We start from the raw sequence: 23,317 nt of genomic DNA on the forward strand, positions 1-23,317 counted from the left end.
GAAGGAAAACGCAGGCAGTGAAGCTACGACTGAAGCGGCTCGGGGTGCACAAGCACCCGCCCCGCGCTCCACAAGAGACACCTGTGGGAGACCCGTCCTTTCACCTTCAGAAGGGCCTGTGAGAATAAGGAGGGAGCAACCACCCTCAGGTCTGTAACTCCCACGTGACTCTGGTACCTGAGGGGATACTTTATTTTTCCGTAGCGAGTGTACATTGAATCCTATTAAAATAAACCTCCGTCATTAAATATGAAATTTAAAAACGCTTATAGTTTACCTCTTCTCAGTCTGTTAACAACTTAGATCAGAACATCCACAGGATACCCAGAATAAAGGGACACACTCAGGTGCGCTTCAGTCTTGCAATGATTTGTACAAACTTTACAAACTTAAGTGCGACGCTCAAAAACATCTTTTATTAAAACTGACTTTAAGTGGACAGAACACCTGCCCTAGGAGTTTGGAGTCCTGTGAGCGACCCCACGTGCACACCCGGTGAGGGTCTAGGACAAGTCATCTCCCTTCTCAGGCCCCATCGCTTCCTTCCTCACCCGAGGCAGCAGGACAGAAGCCCTGCAGACTCGTCCTGCACCGATTACACTGGGCGACTCCACAGGGCACAACCCAGGGGGGCGGCGGACGCTTACATTAGACAACCAAGGTGCTGACGTGCCTTGAGACACACGTGCGAGATGCCGAGACGGCGACAGGAGGGGGAGGAGGAGGAGGATCGGGGTTGGACGGAGGGGAGGACGCGGCACGTCCCGGCCGAGCCTGTGGACCCTGCTCCACCAGGACACCCGGAGCTCACAAGTCCCAGGGGAGCCCCATCCGGAGCAGCCAGCCCTGTCCTCCAGCCCGGCCCCTCCACCTCCGGGAAGCGGTCAAACCCTCCCGGTGGCTCTACCGCGGGCCCTGGGGCGGGCAAAGCCAAGCCCCGCTCTCCAAGCCGCGGTCTCGCAAGCCCTGCTCTCCAAGGGCCGCAGGCTCCACAACCGCCTGCAGGCCTGCAGACGCAACACCTACCCCGTCGGGACTCACTCACCAGCCCCGGGCTCCCGAGGCTCCGGTCTGGGGGCTGCTCCTCGGGCGTGCTCCTCTCTCCGGGGTCTCTATTTTTAAAATATTTATAAGTAACCCATTTTGTAGAAAACACCTATCTTTCATCATAAGAATTATGACACTTTATACTTTCATTCCAGCCTAACTTTTATACTCTATTTTCTACCATTTGGCAACTTATACCCTATGCTCTAGTCAAAAAGAATCTCATTTACAGTCACTTACATATATTGTGTTGGTTCTCAAGTCCAGGATGTTCCTTCTGCCTGGTATGCCCCGACCTTCTCTCCACGTGGAACATTCCTACTGACGTTCAAAACCTAATTCCAAGACCCCTCATTGTTGGCATTCTCTTTAATATCCCCTAGAAGGGTTACTGACTCCAAGTTCTGTTTTACAAATTTATATTTTTATGATCTATTTATTTAATAGCCTATCCCTACTCGATTGTAATGAGTTGTTCATGCATCTCTCACACTCTCTTTTGAGTTCCTCTGGCCTTTTTCTTTTATCTCTTACCCATAAGCACAGTGTTTGCCCCATAGTACGTGCTCAACGTGTTGGCTGAGTGAAAAAAGACACCTTTTAGCTCTAATCATTTGTGAAATTTCATTTAAAATGACATCAGATTACCCTTTGTTTCCTAACTTAATTTCTAGTACTATAGAATGTACTCAGAACATCGTCAGTGGCCTACAGAAACAGTGTTCTCACTGGACTTCATGCATATAGTCAACCCCCTTATAACTTTCACAGGCATACAACTGCCAGACATGTTATTAAGAAAAAAAAAAAAAAAAGATGTACCAACCCCTCACCTATTAGAAAACTTCCAAAAGCTCTCCATTCCTTATGGTATCTTTTCTACTTGATTTTTCAAATACCTCTGTCTTACTTCAACTATTCAGAACTGCCTTTTCCACCTTTGGCTTTCATTTTCAATTTCATTCATATCATTATCTGCACTTACCCATAGAACCTAAGCATATTTCAGTTTCTTATGCAAGTTTCCTCACTAGAGGTCAAAGGGGCAAGGACTATTGTGATAAAATATTAAATAAATAGACGATAGAACTTTGTTCTATTGGTCTGGGAAAATTACTACCTGAAACAAAATAATTCTGGAAACTGAAGGGATCAGACCAGTCAGCTTTGTTTACTTCAGACTCAAATCAATGTCTTGTCTTTACCTGAGCTCTGGTTACATTTAGAAAAAAGTACTGTAAATACAGTGAATGAGCAAGGCCACTATCTGAGACGTGTCTGGGTCCTTAGTATAGTAACTGGGGGAATGGTAAGCGTTGGTCAATGTTTGCTGATTGATGACTCAATACATCTGGTTAAGCCTCACCATCAGAATTCCAGATTTTTTAACAAGCTTCTCAGTCTTTTCAACCCAAAGAAAAAACTAAAGAAAACCAGATGACAAGAATTTCAAATTGTAAAATATCCTGGTTGTCAAATTTAAATAGGGATATCCTGTGCAATGGAGAGGCTGGCTGGTGCCAATTTCACATTTTGTTCTCTAGTGTCCGGACGAAGCCTGCTCTGCCAGGGAGCTGACAGGTCGAGAGCACTCCAGCTTCCACAGACACCCGAGAACTTTCTATTTTTCATGGTCTTCCTGCCTTACCTAAGGGAAGGACTATATTCACAATGAAAAGAGTTATGATTAATCACCAATAGAGAGATTCTTCCACTTTCTGGGTGCTCACGTTGAAAGTCTGGTATAGTCAACACTCCCTCTAACATAGATCGTGTATTGAAATGAGAAAACTATCACCTAATATGGCCAGAGAGATGAAGGGACTTGGCCCAGCTGAGCCCAGGAGACACCTCTAATTCAAAACCTCAACCATTAACATAGTGATTGTGATCAAGGGGACTTACAGGACATAAGAGATTCAAAAAGCATATTAATCCACCTCCGGCAACACTGCCAGTTTAAAAGAATGATTAACCTTCTCTCCCACTTGATTCAACCTGGCTATGTATTATACCACTCTAAATGCTAGCAGACTCTATGCTTATGGCTTCCATTAGGTAGCACTTAGTATACACGAAAACTTTCTTCAAGAAGTAATTACTTTTGAAACCATAAACGTTTCAGTTGGGAAAAGAGAAAAAGAAAGGAGGTGCAAGTAAAGGGAACTAGGAAAAAATAAGAAAATACCCTCAAATATAAACATGTTCATTCAAAAAATAATTTAAAGGGGATTTAAACGATACTAGGTGAGCATTTATTCTGTTTCTGCTTTAAATAAAGCATTCTGTTCTATTTGTTAGGTGTTGTACTTGTTTAGTATCTAATGTCTGTTAAAAACCTCTCGAAAGAGATGTATTCATTCTGGTATCCTAAGCACCTATCTGGATGAACAGCACAAGCAATGGGAAGTCATGGGGCATAATGGACCTTGCAAAGGCTCTGGAATCCATCTCTTACTTATGGTCTTTGAGACTCAGGCTCCTCCTCTATGTAGTGTTCATAAAACTTAGTGGAGATAGAACACTAGGAACACAGAAGGTCAAAGCAGGTATTTACTACGACTTTTCAAATATCTTCCTTTAGGAAAACAAATATATTTTATTTGCAATGAGGCTTTCTTGTGAATTTTATTCTTCTAAAGAAAAACATTTTTAGTGAACAACTGATTCGTTTGCCTCCCTGTGCTACTTTATTGACAATACTCAGGTAGGGGTGGTTTTCTCTCAAGCAGTTACCTCCATGTGATTTGTATTTCAGACCTTCCTAAAAGCATGTTTTCCTGCTCTTTCTTTCCACCCCATCCCAGCTCTACTTAAAATATTGTGATCCTCTATTAAAATGCACAGAACCCTATAAGGAGAAGCAAAATGTTTGTCACTGCCAGCTCTGGTATGCATATATCAGAGAATAAATTATAACTGATGAAGACAGAAATGGGACCCATATCTGTCTGACTTCAGAAACCAGAAGTGTAGGGCTTCCCTGGTGGCGCAGTGGTTGAGAGTCCGCCTGCCGATGCAGGGGACACGGGTTCGTGCCCCGGTCCGGGAAGATCCCACATGCCGTGGAGCGGCAAGGCATGTGAGCCATGGCCGCTGAGCCTGCGCATCCGGAGCCTGTGCTCCGCAACGGGAGAGGCCACAACAGTGAGAGGCCCGCATACAGCAAAAAAAAAAAAAAGAAACCAGAAGCGTAGCTACTACAAGCTGATGAATTGGAACTCAGATCAAGGCCTAGAGTGGAGAGGAGTCTTCTGATCAGAAGGGGAAAGTAAACAAAGGGCAGCGTTTAATTATTTAATAATAAGTAAGAGAATGACTATGGTGTTTTTACAGAACAGGATATAATATTGAAATAAAACCCCCCAAAGTGACACAGAAACATAATGCAATCCTCTTAAGCTACAACCCTTCCTAAACCAAACCATACCATTCTCTTCACACAGCCTGGAAAGTCAAAAGAAAGGGGATACTGATCTGCATCACACTGGCATTAGAAGCAGATCTAGTTGTAATGAAGTTTTACTTCATGGACTGAAGTTTCCCCCCAAAAAGGGTAAGCTTTTTTCTCAAGAAACATCACTGTGTAATAATCAAGGAGCCAGGGATGGTGGTATTCATTGTTCTAAGTACAGGGATTTGTTTTGCAGAAAGAAGTACCAATCAGAAAGAGAACTGACCAATAATTACTTAACAAAACTGCTTCAGAAGTAGATTTCTAAATCTACTTTTAGATTGATAGTTAGAAACATCTTACTAAGTTTATTCATTTAGAGGAAATCTGTGCAAGCCTCTGAAACCAAGAGGTATTGTATCAAAAGAGATAAGGTCACTAGACACTTATGTAAGAGCTACTTCTTCCTCAAATGGCCACCATATAGTCATTTCTGACTATTACATTACCAAGAAGTAACAATGCACCTTTAGGAAACTAGTATGAAAGAAAAACATAATAAAATTTTTTGCAGGTGACTCTTTGATCTCATAGGTGTGTGTTAATTTTCCAAAGTTGGGACTGGATCCCGCCTTTACAAAATGCTCCTTGAAATAGCGCATTGAAAATCTTCTCTTTTACTCCTTATTGTAAACACTGTATATGTTTTTAAGAAGACCAATAAAAAATATGGACTATGGGGCTGCCCTGGTGGCGCAGTGGTTGAGAGTCTGCCTGCCGATGCAGGGGACACGGGTTCGTGCCCCAGTCCAGGAAGATCCCACATGCCACGGAGCGGCTGGGCCCGTGAGCCAGGGCCGCTGAGCCTGCGCGTGCGGAGCCTGTGCTCTGCAACAGGAAGTGCCACAGCAGTGACAGGCACGCGTACCGCAAAAAAAAAAAAAAAAATATATATATATATACACATATGTGTGTGTGTGTATATATATATATATATATATATATACACACATATATATATGGACTATAAAATTATTTTTCCAGTAGTGAAATTATGGAGAATATGACTTGCATTTCTACTGTATTCCCGCAAAAAGAGGAAGTCCTTTTCCACAAAGACTGTCATCAATGTTAACTCTGGGAGCAAAGTATTTGTAGTTGTCTCATGCTTTGTGGTGAGAGACTCTCACTTTTCCCCGTCTCTATTGTGGGAAACAGGGCACACTTTGGGCTGAGAATTCATGCTGTGGTCGGAAAAGAAAGAAACGAAAACTACCCTCATTAACACTGCTCTTTAACAAGTTCAGCAAATGGGCCTCAGGCATTCTAAACAGCAGCAATTAAAAAATAACTCTAGATTTCATACATTTCTTCCAGTAGGATGAAAAGCTGAGGTATGTTAACTTTAATTTTATGGTTTGGGTGAATACAGAGTTCGATTACTCCCTGTCAAAGCAGAAATCAGCCTTTTACAGGGAGTAAGTGCTAATTAAGCAAAGCAGAGTAAGCATGTCATATGAAGTATATTTGATTCTTTCCTGTGCACTGTGGCTGCACAAGCTCTAACCAGTTTCCGGAGGGACCATCAGTGCTCCCTAAGAATGCCAATGCAGTGTTCCGTCCAGTTAGTGGGGTGCAGAGACCAGTCAGAATGCTAATGCTTTCCACAAAGGAGATGGGGCTAGGGAGGCAAATGCAATCAGGGAGTATTACCTCTGTCTTGTGTGCCTGCTACAAAACAGTGTCCTCTCAAGACTACTCTATCCCTTCTTTGCTTTATACGTGTATGTGTAAGTTTGTGTAGGTAAGCTTTACAAGTCTCTCATAAGAGAAAACTAAAAATGCCCAGGAAAAAGACAAAACTGCTTCAACAGAGAAAGGTTTCTCTGTTCCAGTTGAAGAGGATATAGAGTTAATAACAGGAAATATCCATCCCCTGAAACTGTAGGAAACATGGATGCTTCCACAATTTATTCAAGGTCTCACTGACCAGGCTGTAATTTTAATTATTATTTCTTATGATTATGGTAGATAAAAAGTCTCAGTAGTATGCTAAAACTCTTGAACACTTGTTGACCTTTTTTCTTGATAGCTTTCCTCCTGCCAGGCTCCAGCCAACAGTAGCAGTAACAGATATCCAGATCTTAAGAGGATAGAAGTATAATGGTGCACTGAATATGGAAAGGAAGAACCAGTAATGGTTCCTATACATTCATAACGCGAATCAGCATCAAACTAAGGAAAAAAGCTTCCCCAAGAAGTTGACAGCAAATAGTTTCGCCTCTTAATGCACTGAGGAAACAACTTTGAAGTTATCCGTAGCCACCACTTCTGAAGCGACCAGTAGCTTTGCGACTATTACTTTACTTGTATTAGATTAATTTATATTAGAGTTTATTTAATGTAATTGCTCACAAATTTTAAACCATTTTGTAGTGTTCTGTATCTGTTCAAATGAAATGCTTTCCTAAGCTCAAGATCAGTGTTTTTATGTTGTGTAAATTATGAAATTACTGTGGAATATCTGGTAAACTTGATAGGAAACCCCAGATGTCAGCACTTTGCTGGGCAAGATTTAAAGTGGTCCACACCACTAACCCTCATCAGGAGCAGTAGCAGTGGGCTAAGTCATAAGGGCACGCCCATCCATTACATTCACCCAGGATACCGTGAGTGAGAATCAAAGGGCAGTGAGACAGAGACCTCTATGCTCAGATTCCACTGCCAAGAAATGGCCTAAGTCAGCTCTTGTTGTTGAAGAAAATAACCCTTTAGGAATCAGACTGAATCCTATTTTAAGTTTTAGAGGAGGAAGGATACTATTTAAACATTAATGAAATGTGCCTCTCTTTTTTTATCAGCATAGAAATTTATTTGAATTCAAAAGAATATGGTTATATTTAGCATAGTGTAATAATTATCTAAAGCACGTATCATCGCTGGCTCTGAAACAGTTCTAAAGATGTCATTCTTTTGAAGTAAAAAATATGCAGTAAAAATGTACAAGGAAGCAAAAATATGAAAAAAACAGTTTGCTGAGTATGGGAAGTTGTTACAAGAGGGGCACACCAAGATAATTGTAAGAGTCCAAATTACATAACGTGCAGCAAGGAGTTCTCTTGCTTTAACAACTCCTAGAAAATAAACCAGTAATCTCAATGCAAGAATATCACCACTGGGATAACAGGACAAATTTTCTGAGGCACACAGGTAGTAATTCACTATACTTCCCCTTTCTCTAATACCTTTTCTCACACCAATTTCTTTTCTTTCCTCGAGGATAGATTTTATCCTGTTGAAAACAATTTTAGTTTTATTTGTAAAGTGGAGTAAATAATATCCTCAGTGAAGTAGGCAGCGTTTTAGCTGAAGATGCTCAGGAATCAAACTTTTGAAAAAGGCCAATCAGCTAGCTAGCTAGCAGTTACCATCAGTGGCTTGCAGAAAAAAAAATTACAGATGATATGTTTGTTAAATAGATAAAAAGAATAAGCAGTTTAAAATGGGTGAAAAATCCCAGGATCTATTGTGACCTAGACCAGAGGTCCCTAACCTTTTTGGAACCAGGGACCGGTTTCCTGGAAGCAAATTTTTCCAGGGAGGGGAGGCGGGGTGTGTGGGGTTCAGGCGGTAATGTGAGCCATAGGGAGCGGCAGATGAAGCTTATAGCTGGCTTGCTTGCGACTCACCTCCTGCTGTGCAGCCCAGTTCCTAAGAGGCTGTGGACTGGTACCTGTCCAAGGCCAAGGGGTTGGGGACCCCTGACCTAGACACTCAAAAGCAGACAGTTGACCTTTGATTAAGCCCATTTTCCTGTGGAGTGAGCCATAAGGGGCTCCAAGACACAGTTTGGTTTCAATGTTTCAGTGTTCACAGCCAGAGGGCAAACTCAGAATGTCTCCTCCTCTTGCAAAAACTGGACCACGAATGAGAAGTCTTTTTTAGAGTAGCCCTTCACGCACAACATCCCTGCAGATCTGATGGGCTTGACTGCCCAGAAGGATTGGGCTCTTCGTGCTGGTAGCAGAGCCTCATGCTAATCCCAGATCCTTAGCCATGAGTGTTGCTCCAAATCCACCCTAATAGTAATTAGCCAGGTGAACTCCATCCATCACCCCAGGTACAGGATTTTAAGTGTCACTTGACCAACATCGTCCTAAGCTCGTATTTAGGATTTTAGCCAAGAGTTTTGGGTCAAGCCCTAACCTGAGTCCCAGATTCACAGCTTCAGCAGTTCCAATCCTACTAATACCTAACAGCAAGTGTCTGCAGATCTACGAAGCCTGGCCAGTCCCAACAGCTCTACAATGCACCACATGGGAGCCCATGCACCACAGCAGCTCAACCCCTCCCATCCTAAATGTGAGGTTGCCAGACCGAGCTGTTCCCACACCACCAGAAACAGGGGCATCCGAGAAAACTGCTCCCATTTTCTCAACTTCTTTGGCCAATTCTCTCAAAACCATAGGGTCAACAGTACTGGAATCTATTAATAGTCTTTCTTCACTTTTTTTTGAATTCCATTTGCTTCAGTATAAGCTTCTAGCACATTGATGCACTGTAATAATTCTGTCACCTTTTTCGGCTACATCCGCTGCAGAAGACACTACCGGGTCCACTTGCATCTAGCAGCTCTTTGCATGCATCAGGGAACACATCAGCAATAGTGAGTGGCTAGCCATGTTTCAAGAGCTCTTTTGCCATTGGATTCCCCACGTTGCCTACTCCAATGAATCCAACTGGAGTCTTGGAAGCTACTGACCTAGAACACAGCGCTGCAAGGCTGGCCACCGACGGCTGCTGTGGACGACTCCCTGTACCAGAGGCAGGAGGTGGCTCCACGGAGACAGAAGGAGGCTGACACGTTGCCCGCGCCCCTCCTTCCCACGGTGACCTCCTCGACTCCCGGCTCACCCACTGGCTGCTATAGGGTGCGTGGTGCGGAGGGCCGGCTCGGCTGTGGCGATTCTTAATACCTCTTTGGTACTAGGTTACACATACAATTTCACCTAGTGAGCGATTTAACAGAAGGAATTTTTTTCGACGGCATTTTTGTGGCACAGCAGATAGAAGCGAGGTCACTATTTCTTTGAAAAACTGAACTAAAAATGTATAGAAAGTCATGATTCATTCTACAAATATGCTGAGTCAAAGAAATGTGGAAATTGATGCGATGGAGGAAGAGCGCTAGACTTCCCTGATGCTCAACTGGGACCTTTCTTCTGGTGTCAGAACATGGTTGTGTAACTCCTTTAATCCCAGTGGATTTTCCAAAAATTCCAGAATCTTCAGATTTTGGTAGTCCCTGTTTACTGCCTTTGCCCCCGCATGCCAAACCCCCACCCCACCCCGCACACATTTATTTTTTGCCAGTTGTCCTCCGGGGGCCTTTTCTTTATATAGTTATTGCAGCAGTTTGTTAGACTACTGACCCCCAGTGAAAATGCCCCTCCCCCCCGTTTTCTCACCCTGTGTAGTTTTGTTCCACCTTGACCTGGGTTTGGTCACATGACTTGCTTTGGCCCAATGGCATATCAAGAGCTGAAGCTTGGAGAGTACTCGTGCTTTAGGGCTTGTCCTCATGGAAACCTGACATGTTAGGAAGCCTGGCTAACCTAGTGGAGAATAGGCCCAGGCCACAGCCAGCACCAATGGCCAGACATGTGAAAGCAACCAGCCCCAGTCCAGCAACCAGATGATGGCAGCCTCAGTAGTCACCTCAGGTGAAAGAAAGATAGATCCATCCAGGGGATCCCAGCCCATTCTGCTGATTCACAAATTGTGACGAGATAAAGTGCCTGCTGTTTTAAACCACCAAGCTTAGGAGTAGTTCATCACACAGGAAGAGATATAACTATCTTCACTGTTAGATTATCTTCCCATTTTATACCATGTTTCCCCTCAAACGACTGTTCCTTTATCCAAGATTCTAGAAAAGAAATAACAACTGATGAGGCTGACAGAGCCTTAACATTTTTTAAAAGCTTTATAAACTTTTAAAATAACTATGTTAATAAAATCAATATTTATTTGATCACAAAATTATTTTCTTCAGTTGCCTTAAGAAGTAATGCAGAATTGTACTAAGTTTATAAATCTGGAGGCTCTAAAAATGTGTTATTCCTTGGATTCAAGTCCTAGTGTACTTTATGTGGGCATTCACGTTTGCAAAATGATTCCAGGAAATTTGCGATTTCATTTTACAACTTGGGCCTAAGGAGTCTTATGATATTTTACCTGAGAAAAATAATACATTAATTCCACTTTCAGCTATTAAACCCATGGCTTCCTGTATTTTCTAAATTCCCTATCAGTAAAGAAGACTACGTATAGCGTACAAGGCTGTCATGATTAGGAGGAAGGTAGTACAGAAAGAACCTGTCAAATTAGGCATTGCCCAGTCATGTCAGTATACTAACGTGGGGAGCCACAGGCAGCTTGAAGCCTGGAAAAAAGACAGATACAATGTAATGATTATCCTAAGGATCCGGATAATGATTCCTATGATTTTCTTTTAAATAATAATGGCAGAGGATTCTGGGGAAATGATGGTGGCTACAGAGAAGATTTTTATCCCTGAATATGCCACCCCTCCCCTAAACACACAAGCCCCCACCCCCACAAAGAAGAAAGAAAAGCATCTAGAATAGCAAGATCAAAAACCCACAGACAACATCTACAACAAGGTGTCCACATTAACTGCAACATACAGCCAGGTAGGAACAAATCAACAACAGGAAAAAGACCTACATATGTGTATCCCAAGGTGTGTGGGAGGAAGACGAGGGAAGGACTCTCTCTCTCTTTCAGGGGAGCCAAAGGTTACTATGGTTCAAGAACTCACTGAGATTGAAAAACTCACTGAGAACAGCGACAGAAACCGGGAGTGAACGTTGCAGGCTCCACTTTGCAGCTGAGTGCAAGAACTTTGAAATGTTCTGAGGATGACAAGTGTTCTGGGGTCTGTGAAACCTTGACACCTATCAAACCAAAGCACCATTCCAGAACAAACCCCCATACTCAACAAGGACAAGAAAGAGGAGCCCTGGGTAAATGGGCAGAGGAGGGCCGAGGAGGAAGATTTGAGAAATTTTAAGGTCATTTTTAAAAATTATGTTGTGAAAATAATAGAAGATAGTGAGCCCTGGAGTTCTGAAGCTAGAAATTATATTCTGATCTATGATTCCCTCCTAAAGTGGAAACTTATTTCATTTAAAAATGAGTGACAGAAGAGTATTCCACTCACATCCTGTAGAAAATCAGTGAGAAAAAAAAGAAAAAAGAAGGGTGAAAAGAAAGTTCCAGCAAATCCTGAAAACGTGACAGAAAGACACGTCCACAGAACAAATGAAATTTATTGCCTGATATTGCGGAAAAAGTAAAAGAAATTTTAAAAGGAATAGAAACTGGTTTTAAGAAAAACATAAAAGAAATTAGAAAAAATCAGAAATGAAGTGATTGGAGAATAGCAAGATTTGAAAAGGTGAAAAAATTCAGTAAGTAATTTGTTTAAAAAAAAACATGTCTCGAGAGAAGGTTAAACTAGAAGGAACACAAGTTTGAATAAACACAGTGGATAATGCCTCCTTGGAGAAATAGCTGATTTCAAATCCAGCATAAGAAACGAATTAGATGTTCCTGTTACACCTTGTCGTACAAGAGAGCTGGGAAGACTTCAGACTACTGTGGTTGTGTGGAAAGGACTCAGGAGCCAACTTGAACAGGATCCGTGAACCTAAGAGGGGACAATCTCTGCATCAATATTTACAACAACCTCACTGAAAACAACAACAAAGAAAGAAAATACCTCATTAGTCATCTTTGGAAGCTACTTTGCAGTCAACCTTTCTCTCTCCTGTTCTTTCGTTTTTTGTAAAACTGGTAAATAAAATAAAAGAAACATTTATTCTTCCTTTCCTAATTAAACTGTAACTCAGGGCAACCAAGTAGTTGATGAAATAATCTTCTAGCTAGTAAATGAATAATAATCTAATTAGTAGAATATCACCATTTGGTACCCTTAAGAAATTAATGGATCTAGACATTGATCATTAATGGCTGCAACATCACAGTAAGACAGACACTTTATAGTTCCTTTTGGAATTCATCAATATTATCTATGAAGTAAACGTAACAAAAAATCACACCTGAATTATGTCAGTGCTCTAGATCTATCTACCAACTGACAGTAAATACATGGGCCAAAGGAGCATGATAAATATATAAGCATAAAGGGGATGCAATCAGCATAATCCAGACAGTTGGGAACCCTACTGGATGAATGCTTTGAATTCAATGACAAATACTTGCAAGAAAAATGAGCAAATTGAGTTCTTTTAAACCTATACTTTAAAAGAAATTGTGTTTGGATCAGCAATCAAATAAATAATGGTTATTAAAATAAAAATACGTTTATAGGACAATCAAGGAAACATGAACTGACTGGCTATTTGTTGATATTAAGGAATTATTATTATTTGCGGATGTGTGATAATGACATAGTTGAGCTTAAAAAGGGCAGTTCTTGCATTTTAGAAATATGTATACTGACGTTTTCACTGAGAAAAAGAAATCTGGGATTTGCTTTAAAATTGCTGGGGATTATGGCGGTAGTATTCAGAGAGGGTGTAGAGAAAATGTATTGGCCTGAAATTGACATTTGATGAGAACAATTGATGAAAGTTTCTACTTCTTTCTTTTTACTTCTGTAGATGTTTGAAATTTTCCATACTAAAACATGTTTTATAAATGTAGATGGCTTGCAATTTGCTCTTCTGAGCTCTCAGAAGGCAAAAAGCCATTCTTAAATTAGGAGCTTTCTTCTCTAGCCAAGAATTCTAATGATAATTGTGTCCCAACTGGCCAGTGCACTCAGATTGCTCTGAGATCTGTTGGTGGAAGACAATAAAGAAACTCTTTAGTCTTAGAAGAAAACAACAAAGAGTAAAGGCTGCTGCTAGGTCTAGGGCAATAGTGTAGTATCAGTATAAGGCAAAATATTAGTTCCTTCCAAAATCCACTTGTTACTACTGTGTATACTCTTGCAGCAAAATATCTTTTCTACATTGTCAGCATTAAAGTAAATTTACTATTTAGGTGGCATTTAAATTATCATATGCTCAAAGCCTAGAAAGAATCCCCTAGGCTGAAATGACATTAAATCTTATTTTGGCCATTGTAGTGTATTCTCCAGTCCTACTTGCTTTGTCTATAACTGTCCTAAAAAGGTGTGAGGAGATCTGCCAATATTAATGCCAGGATTCAAAATGAGTTCTTTGCAGCTTGCTTCCTTCAGGATCTTCTGCCCTCAGACCCATGTATTTACTTACTGCCTCAGATTATTGTATATGTCACATCTTTCCAACTAGAAGACAAGCTCCTTTAAGGGCAGTGACTAGTCTCATCAACATCGAATTTACTCCAACACCAGTGCTTTCAAAATGTGTGTTGCTTAGTATACGTCTGACCGTGAGAAGTTACAGAAACAATTCTACTCTAACTAAATAATAATGATACTGCTGCTACCATTTCTACTACTGCTGCTAATAAAATGTATGAAATAGAGTATACATGGGAAGATAAAGATCACACTGGAAATCCCAGACTGTAAAATGAATGACCCCAAAGCCACTTGCCAATCCATTGACTGTAAACAGTTACTTGTGAATTGGTCAACGTTTAAATGCATAATTGAGAGAAGGGTTAAAACAAATTTTATTACCAAAAAACACAATTTTTATACCTACAATTTTTGAGCTCAACTAACCTGTAGTTTTAACAGAAATAGATGAGATTCAAAGTATTCATTCAGGTTCCTAAATGATCCATTCCCTACCTTTCCTTATGAAACAATCAGTTATACCTCTAATAATTTGTCAAGGATTCACCAATCTCTACTTCCTTTATTTTCCAAGGTTTGGTATCATTACAAAATCAAGTCCTTTGGCGGAATTTAATAGTTTCAAAATCCCTCATCAGTATTATTCACTGGGATAAAATAATATGAAAATTTAACAAACACTGACTATGTGCTGAGAAATGATCCTTCAGTGATTCACTCCAGGTGGAGACTAGCATTCAGGCTGCACCTGAGGTAGAACTTGAATTCCAAAGTGGACCTTTAAACCACGGCTCAGCTTCTCTTTTTAAAACCATCAGAAATAAGCCTGTTGCCTGACCTTTGAGATTCTGCAAAGAGACCATATTTACATCTTTTGTCTCTTTTAACTTCCCTAGTCCCCTTCTCTACTTTCAGAATAGTGATTCCCAGATAAGTACAATGAGTTCAAACAGTGTGGTTAAAGGGGTAATTAGTCTGCTCTGCAGCCAAGTTACTCACAGAATAAATAAGTTGGCTTTCACAGTTGTTAGTTTCTTCCTGGGCTTTGTTTAGAGGGGTCTCAGCTCAAGCAAGCAGCCTGTCAGCAGCCTGAAATAACTCTGTGGAAATCTAATGGCATATATGTAAAATATGTCTATGAAACCTTTTATTCAATCTTAGATCCATAATTTTATTACTTCTTTAGGCCTGGAAAAGGATATTCAGCTACAAAAGGACAGAAAAGAAAATGTGTATAATACCTCATGCCTGCCTCACACCCTAGAACCATATTTTACCCGTTTCATCAGAAAATGATGTATACTGTAAGAAACATTTTTTTAATTATTTGATCAAATATTTAAGTGCACTAAGTCTCTGTATTTATTAAAGCAAATAGTTACCTTTCTGTCCCTTTCTAAAACAAAGCAAAAGATACAGTTCTTTTTTCTTAAGACTCAGGGTTTATGGATATTAATTATTACACTATATTGACACCCAGACATGTTTATAGGAGGCTTTTGAGACATACAGAGCTATTTATTCCCATACCAAATGGCACTTCTTTTTCCTCTGCCTTCTGCTTCTATTTTTTCTGTTGTGATTATATCCTACTGAGGCTGCTACATGTCTTTGTTTGATTTGAGGTTCTAAAGGTAAGACTGTATAGTCTCCTTTTTACAGAATAATAATGGGTTTTATGACTGCCTTCAGAAGCCTCCTTTTCCACTCATTCTCATTTCATATCTATGGTGAGGTGTCTAAAACAGATGAGTTAGTTCTGAACTGGTGATATATAAATCAATTATTATTTGATTCATATTCAAAGCAGCTCCTCCTAAAATAGTGGCCTTCCTGCCTGTGGGATGTAGTCTAACCTACTGCCTGGATCTACACCCACCAACATCCATATTTTGTCTATTGTTACCTTGGACACTTGTAGGAACTGAGTGAGTTTCTGTTTCTATAGTGTCCATTGACAGACAAATGAATAAAGAAAATATGGCACATATGTAGAATGGAATGTTATTCAGCCTTAAAAAATAAGGGAATCTTGCCATTTGCAACAACTTGGATGAACCTTGAGGGCATTATGTTAAGTGAAATACTCAGAGAGAGAAAGACAAACACTGCATAATCTCACTTTTACGTGTAATCTAAAAACGCTGCTCTCACAGAAACCGAGTAGAATGGTGGCCGTCAAGGGCTGGGGAGTGGAGGAAATGGGGAGTTGTTGGTCAAAGGGTATAACCTTCCGGTTATAAGATGAATAAATCCTGGGAGTCTGATATACAGCATGGTGACTATAGTTAACAACACTCTATTGCATACTCAAAAGTTTCTGAGATAGTAGATCTTACATGTTCTCATCACACACACACACACACACACACAAAGGTAATTAATTGTGTAAGGTCATGGATGTGTTAACTAACCTTATTGTGGTAATCATTTTGCAACATATACATGTATCAAATTATGATGCTGTACACCTTAAACTTATACAGTGTTATATGTCAATTACATCTCAATAAAACTGGAAAGAAGAAAAAGATTCACATGGAGAAGGGTGAGGCTGGTAGAAAAAAGCCACTGCCTTGAGCAGTACCGAGGTGGGCGGAAAGCCATGGGGCTCTATGAGCACTGCTGGGGAGGCTCTGTTCCCACGTGTGGGGAGGGGGTAGGACAGCACAGCTGTGATCCTTATTGCAGACCCTAGGCAGCCTCAGGCAACTTTTCAAAGTTAGATGCTGAAAACCAATAAATGAAATTATAAGGAAGAATTACATAAATGCCTTTATTCTACTTCTGGTCCTCTTGGCAACTTTTTCCATCTAAAAGCTGCGCCCTGCAGTTCTCAAAGCAGGAACATTAACATGGACCAGAAGTTTCCAAACTTTTCATCATCAACCCCTACACCAAAAGAAAAGTTGAAATTTTATGACCCCTAGTATATGAAGTATCTTGTGTGTTTTTAATATTTATCAAGAGAACATTTAACGGTTACCTACTATGTGCCAAGAGAAAATAAAAATAAGACACAGACTTTAAATGCAGACTTTGTTCCGGTATTATTCTTCCTTTTAACTTCAGTATAAGAACTATTGAGCTATTTGCTGTCCCAGTAAGGGGATAAGCAGACGATTACAGAATCCTGTGATCTCTTCCCAAGTTTGCAACTATAGGGTTGGTCCTAGAATTGCTCAATAACTTTGTATTTTGATTTAAGGGGAAACTAAAAGAACTTCCTGTCCCAAAGTAACTCTGCTTTGCGGAGACTGGAGGTGCCGTGCAACTGACTCAAGATACTGTTTATTTGTTTAAACAGTTAAATAAGTAGTTTCTATTTAACAAGTGAGCACAAATTTTCACAACAGTACCTACCCCATGACATAACTCAGACAAAAACTCTGAGGGAAAGGAAAACTATATGGGCAAAAAGTCCAGGTTCCATCCACTGTACATGGGATATTGATAGGCTTGTAAAACTTACAGAGGTACCTGGGGGTACCCAGGAACCCTGGGTATTTAGTATACAGATCAGCAAAGGATGGTGGAAAATAAGACGACACCAGGTCAGGGGAGAAATTAAGCAGGTGAAGCTGGTCCTTTATATTCTTTTCCCTTCTGATACACCACTGCTCGTTCATGTCCAGAATATGTTCTGTATCCTCAGTAGACCTACACACACACACACACACACACACACACACGTGTGTAGCACACAAACATGCACGCATGCATGCATGTACACATACATGGAGTCCCCAGTCTTCTCAGTTAAAATTCAGCTTGTAGTAACTAAAGAAAATTTATAATGCCCTATATTTTATAGATTTTAAAAATACTTGCACTTTAAGAGAAAACTTTTAATGTCTGAAAATCCCTTCTCACGAAGGAAGTTATTTCTGATATTGGAGGTTGACAGTTTCACAGAGAAAACTTCAGGAGCACAGAGACATGCCTGACGTTCTCCCCACGCACCATCTGGGGAGAATTCACCAACACAGAGGCTCAATCCCTCTGCTAAGTCAAAATCAAGTATACCAACATCATTATTTCACAGAGAATACCCTACCTCATGTTAGGCATTCATATGTATTTTATTTGTTGAAGAGAGGAAGAAGATATAAAGGAGGGAATCATCCGAAATTACAGAGGACAGCATTTAAGTCAATATAGATATTTCAATTTAAGGTAAAATTCAATGATAATTTGAAATTATATGTGGAGTTTTATTTACTAAAGAATATTTTGCAAAGTTCAACTCCTATTTTAACTTATATTTTCAGAGAAGGTATTTGGTCCAAATGAAGAATACATTCAATCATTGTTCTTTTATTGCAAGCAAAAAAGGATTTATACTTCTTTTCATGAAATATGCTTGTTTGACAACAGAAGGATAAATATTTTATATTTTTAGAAACAACAGTCAGGCTACTGATATTCTTAATTAGTTTTAATAAATATGAATGCTTCTTATCATCTACTCTTGAGCTTGTACCTGAGGAGTTGAATACCTCCGGAAAGATATGTGCTCCAGACCCGGAAATATGCAGTTCACAGAGTCTACCACCAGAGGGCAATAAAGAAGTCAAATCTTGAAACCCTGGAGTGAAAATAGTGGGAGTTTAAATAAAAGCAACATTTCACAGTATGCTTTTCTGACCAACGTTATATCTAATAACTTAATGGATTGTATGTACATGGATTCTGAAAAGTCAGCAGCACACTTCACTGGTCAATTTCTATGATAAGGGGAACATAATTGGAGTGTAGAAAAACAGTATACTTACATCTTAAAATTCCACCCCTACAGAATCTACTACTCACTATTGAAAAATGATAAGAAGAATAGCTTTCTGTGTCTCAGTCACCAGTTAACATTTTCAAGAGTAGAATTTATCTTCCTATGATTCTCAAATACACAGGAAAAATGCATATCTAGGACAATGGATAAACTCTATATGACATGTGAAAATAATTCTTCAAATGGAAAAAGTAAAAGATCTAAAAGGAACAGTTTTATATGCATTAGTGTGGATATATACATAAAGAGGCTCTAAGAAACATAAAAATCACTTCCAGGAAGTAATTTTAGGTAGAAGAGAATTAACATGGATGAGGAAGAAAAGAGAGTTGGTTTTAAGATAGTTTCATTTACTTGTTTTTTTGTGTGTGTTTATTTATTTGTTTTATTTATTTGGTCTTTGGAATATAAGGAAACAGTGGCTTTCACATCCGTATCCCAGTGGAACAAAGGGACCGAGGTCTATACTGGAGCCCAGCCATTGTTTGACTAGCTTGTAATAATACTGGTGAAATACAGCCAAATCATTTGAACTACAAGCATCCTCTCTGACAATAATCTTAAGACATCAACATTATAAATTAAAGAAAGGAAAGAGAGAATACTGTTTTCTTTAGTGAGAAAATACAGATTCTGGATCAAATCAATAATGTCAGCAAACCTCATGGCTATAAAATATTCTGCTGCCTATCATTTAGATCATGCCTCTGGAAGAGGGAAACTGGGTGATAATTTCCCCACATTTTATATTTAATTCAAATATTTTAGGTAAGAGGCATCTCTAGTAAAACAATGTATCATTGATTTTTTCCAATAGGATAGCTCACAGGAGTTCCTCTTTCCTTCTCAAATACATATGGGGAAATGGAGGTGGGTGTGGGTTAGAGGAACTATCTAAATAGAGCATAGTAATCAACAGTTTGTTTTTTTTAAATTGACATTTCTATTTAAATTGTTTCCAGAGACAGGAACACACAGAGACAATTCCATGTGACAACAGTGGAAGAGACCAGAGTGATGCAGCTGCAAATCAAAAAATGCCAACACCAGTGATTGATGGCCACCACCAGAATCTGGTTAAGACAAAGAAGGATCCTCCCCTTGAGGCGTCAGAAAGAACATGGCCCTCTCAACACTCTGAGTTTGATCTTCTGGCCTCTAGAGCTGTGATAAAATACATTTCTGTTCTTTTTTTTTTTTTTTTGCTGTACGCGGGCCTCTCACTGTTGTGGCCTCTCCCATTGCGGAGCACAGGCTCCGGACGCACAGGCTCAGCGGCCATGGCTCACGGGCCCAGCCGCTCCGCGGCATATGGGATCCTCCCAGACCGGGGCACGAACCCGTATCCCCTGCATCGGCAGGCGGACTCTCAACCACTGCGCCACCAGGGAGGCCCTACATTTCTGTTCTTTTAAGCTAACAAGTTTGTGGTATCTTGTTATGGTAGCCCTAGAGATAACAGTATTTGATTCCTGAGATGGCAACTGTATTCTGACTATGTAATGACTATTCCAAGATGATCAACAGACACAAAGATAAAGAAAGGCAAAACTGAGACTAAGCCCAGTTCTTTTTATTCCCAGAATAATAAATGATTTTTTAATTAATTTAGATCTCTTTGTCTAACCTCTCTGCTTTTCAAGACTATGTGCGACCAATCAAGTATTAATATGTTATACTTTCATTTTAATTCATCTCAAATTATTTCTAATTCCCCTTATGAGTTCTTACTTGACCCATGAATTATTTAGGAATATATTGTTTAATTTCCATTTGTGATTTTCAACAAATTTTTTTCTGTTAACGATTTCTTATTGCATTCTGTTGTCATCTGAGAGCACTCTTTGTATTGCTTATATCCTTTAAAATGTACTGAAATTTGTTTTATGGCCTAGAATATAGTATATCCATATGCATTTGAAAAGAATGTATATTCTGATGCTGTTGGGTGGAATGTTTTATAGATGGCTGTTAGGTCTAGTTGATTGATAATGTTGTGCAAGTTTTTAAAATTTCCTTGTTGATTTTCTGTCTGTTCTGCTATTGAAAGAAAGGTATTAAAGTATCCAACTATTATTGTAGAACTGTCTGTTTCTCTTTTCCGTTGTGTCGATTTTGCTTCATTGTATTTTGAAGTTCTGTTGTTAGGTGCATATAAGTTTATAATTATTATACATTCTACATGGTATAATCATTTTATCAGTTTAAAATATCTTTGTCTCATGGACTTGAGGATATGGGGAGGGGGAAGGGTAAGCTGTGACAAAGCGAAAGAGCGGCATGGACATATATACACTACCAAACGTAAGGTAGATAGCTAGTGGGAAGCAGCCGCATAGCACAGGGAGATCAGCTCGGTGCTCTGTGACCGCCTGGAGGGGTGGGATAGGGAGGGTGGGAGGGAGACGCAAAAGGGAGGGGATATGGGAACATATGTATATGCATAACTGATTAAATTTGTTTTAAAAAATAAAATGAATAGTGAAAAATAAATAAATAAAAAAAATAAAATATCTTTGTCTCTAGTAAAAATTTTCGTCTTAAAATATAATATTTTTCTGATATTTTCTTAGCCACTCCAGTTTTGTTGTTGTTGTCTTGTTTTGTTTTGTTGTTACTGTTATGGTATATCTATTCCAACCCTTTTACACTTCACTTATACATTTTCTTGACTCTAAAGTGGGTCACTTTCTTGTTGATGTTATATACATATGTAAATGTATATTACATTCAAAAATTACATATATAATAACAAATTATGGCAGACTTTGAACTGGACCTTTTATTTTTTTCGATACGCGGGCCTCTCACTGTTGTGGCCTCTCCCGTTGCAGAGCACAGGCTCCGGACACGCAGGCTCAGCGGCCATGGCTCACGGGCCTACCCGCTCTGCGGCATGTGGGATCTTCCCAAACCAGGGCACGAACCTGTGTCCTCTGCATCGGCAGGTGGACTCTCAGCCACTGCACCACCAGGGAAGCCCTGAACTTCACCTTTAAATGAGTATGATTTAGACAGTAGAGCTTCCCTACCAAGTGCAAATAACTCACTTGAACTCTCTTTTTTGTAAAGAACAGACCAATTCTTCCAAGGGGAATTCTTGAACTCATTTGATATGTGATATTCATTATACTTAGTTGCATTTAACACCACAGAAAAGACTTGGTCAAAGGCTATTTTACTCTTTTCTTCCTCACTGGATGATTAGCTAGGTTCATTTTTAAATGGAAGATATACTCTAGATATTTAAATGTAGGGTATCTCTTCCTTTCAAATCTCAGGAAGAAAGGTGTGCTTCAGTTTCCCTGCAGAAAGCTCTAGTATCTTGCCCCCCTTTTGAAAGAGGAACTAATCCTTCTTTCTCTATTCTTCTTTGTCTTCTTCCCTTCATCAGCAATGAGCCTCTTTATCATTTTTGTCAGCCCAAAGAATAATTTTTCTCTTTCCAGGCCATTCAAAAATTGTACACTACAAAGTAAACGGAAAGAGCTTTATTTATAAAAATAAAACAGCTATAGCATTAGTTCTTAAAGAGTATAAAACTTTGATCCCTCATTCCAACAAAAAGTCTTGTTAGCATTTAGGGTTCAATGAGAGGCAGTACAGAAAAATGTTTTGGTGACTCATTTGACATCTTTACTAAACGGTTTGAATTCATAATGGTGAATATCAGACATATTTGTGTTAGGCAATTAAAATTAAATTATATCTAGACGTATTTTAAATTACCACATTAACATTAGCAAGTAATCTTAGAACTCATCTTGAAAGTAAAAGGTACTTTTATACTTTATAATGAAAAAATCAATAAAATGTGCCTTTATGCAGAGAAAATGTAATTATAATACCAATTAATGTTAACTGGTCACTTTTTATTGAAGTAGAGTTGACATACAATATTATGTTAGTTTCAAGTGTTCAACATAGTGATCCAACATCTAAATACATTTGAATTGGTCACCATGATAAGTCTAGTAACCATATATCACCATACAAAATTATTACAGTATTATTGACTATATTCCTTACGCGGTAGATTGCATCCCCAAGACATTTATTTTATAACTGGAAATTTGTACCACTTAATCCCCTTCACCTATTTCTCTCAGTCCCCATCCCCCTTCCCCTCTAGTAATCACCAGTTTGTTCTCTGTATCTACAAGTTTGTTTCTCCTTTGTTTTCTTTTTTAGATTTCACATGTAAGTGAAATCGTACAGTATTTGTTCTTCTCTGACTCATTTCACTTAGCGCACCTAGTACTCTAGGTCAAGCCATGTTGCTGCAAGTGAAGAGATTTCATTCTGTTTTAGGACTAAGTACTGTTTCATTATATACGTGTGTATATATACACCACATCTTCTTTATCCACTCATCTACGTATGGACACTAGTTTCTTCCATATCTTGGCTAGTATAAGTAATGCTCCAATGAACAGAGGGGTGCATACATCCTTTCTTATTAGTGTCTTTGTTTTCTTTGGATAGATACTCAGAAGTTGAATTGTTGGATCATATGGTAATTCTATTTTTAACATCTGGGGGAACCTCTGTACTGTTTTCCATAGGGGCTGCACCAATTTACATTCCCACTAACAGTGCACAAGGGTTCCCTTTTGGATGATGGCCATTCTGACAGGTGTAAGGTGATATCTCACTGTGGTTTTGATTTGCATTTCCCAGATGATGAGTGATATTGAGCATCTTTTCATGTGTCTTTTGGTCATTTGTATGTATTCCCAAAGCAATG

At 39.4% G+C, this 23,317-nt stretch overlaps 1 long non-coding RNA gene across 2 annotated transcripts in view; it reads right to left on the reverse strand.

Moving 5' to 3' along the window:
- The window catches only part of LOC309797685, a 117,552-nt gene that overhangs the window by 69,718 nt on the left and 24,517 nt on the right, over positions 1-23,317 (reverse strand). The gene's annotated exons all lie outside the window — the stretch shown is intronic.

The sequence above is a fragment of the Mesoplodon mirus genome (assembly GCF_964341445.2).
Source record: "Mesoplodon mirus genome assembly, contig: HAP1_SCAFFOLD_893, whole genome shotgun sequence".
In the NCBI taxonomy this organism is placed as follows: Eukaryota; Metazoa; Chordata; class Mammalia; order Artiodactyla; family Ziphiidae; genus Mesoplodon; species Mesoplodon mirus.